Source organism: Nannospalax galili, unplaced genomic scaffold (genome assembly GCF_000622305.1).
Source record: "Nannospalax galili isolate Female #2095 unplaced genomic scaffold, S.galili_v1.0 scaffold388, whole genome shotgun sequence".
NCBI classification, from domain to species: domain Eukaryota; kingdom Metazoa; phylum Chordata; class Mammalia; order Rodentia; family Spalacidae; genus Nannospalax; species Nannospalax galili.
The window spans coordinates 198,218-199,438 of record NW_008360304.1 but is presented as its reverse complement, the minus strand read 5'-3'; positions in this window follow the sequence as shown (position 1 = coordinate 199,438).

Here is a 1,221-nt window from a genome sequence, read left to right as displayed (position 1 = left end):
GACAAGAACCACATGGTCATCTCAATAGATGCAGAGAAGGCCTTTGACAAAAATCAACATGTATTTATGTTCAAAGTCCTAGAGGGAAATGGACTGGAGGGAACATACCTCAACATAATTAAAGCCATATATAACAAACCCACAGCTAACATCATTCTAAATGGAGAAAAACTCGAAGCATTCCCATTGAAATCAGGAACCAGACAAGGCTGCCCACTATCTCCACTTCTCTTTAACATAGTGCTTGAAACTCCTGCAAGAGCAATAAGAGCAGGAAATTAAAGGAGTAATAATTGGAAAAGAAAAGATCAAATTATCCCTTTTTGCAGATGATATATTATATCTAAGAGATGCGGAAAATTCCACCAGAAAACTCCCAGAAATTAACATGTTCAGTAAAGTGGCAGGTTACAAAATTAACCTACAAAAGTCCATAGCCTTTCCATATACCAATAACAAGCAATCAGAGAAGGAGGACATGGAAACACTCCCCTTCACAATAGCTGCAAAAAAAAAAAAAAAAAACCAAAAACCAAAAAACAAACAAACAAACAAAAACAAAAAAAAAACTTGGAATAAACCTGACCAAAGACATTAAAGACCTCTACAATGAAAATTTTAAATCTTTAAAGAAAGAGATTGAGGAAGACATCAGAAGATGGAAAGACCTCCCATGCTCATGGATTGGAAGAATTAATATTGTGAAAATGACCATCCTACCAAAAGTCATTTATAGATTCAATGCAATGCCAATCAAAATCCCCATGACATTTTTCACAGAGTTGGAAAAAAACATCCTAAGATTCATTTGGAAGCACAAAAGACCTCGGATAGCTAAAACAACCTGAGCACTAAGAACAGTGCTGGGGGGATTACTATACCAGATTTTAAGATGTATTACAGAGCTATAGTCATAAAAACAAGCTGGTACAGGCACAAAAATAGACCCACAGGTCAATGGAACAAAATTGAAGATCCAAATATGAGCAAATGCAATTTCAGCCACCTGCTATTTGACAAAGGGGCCAAGAACATTCACTGGAGGAAAGACAGCATGTTCAGCAAATGGTGCTGGCAAAACTGGATCTCCACCTGTAGAAGAATGAAACTAAACCCTATCTTTCACATTGCACAAAAGTCTATTCCAAATGGATCAGAGACCTCTATGTAAAGCCTGAAAGTCTGAAACTGTTAGAAGAAAACATTGGGAAAAACCTACAA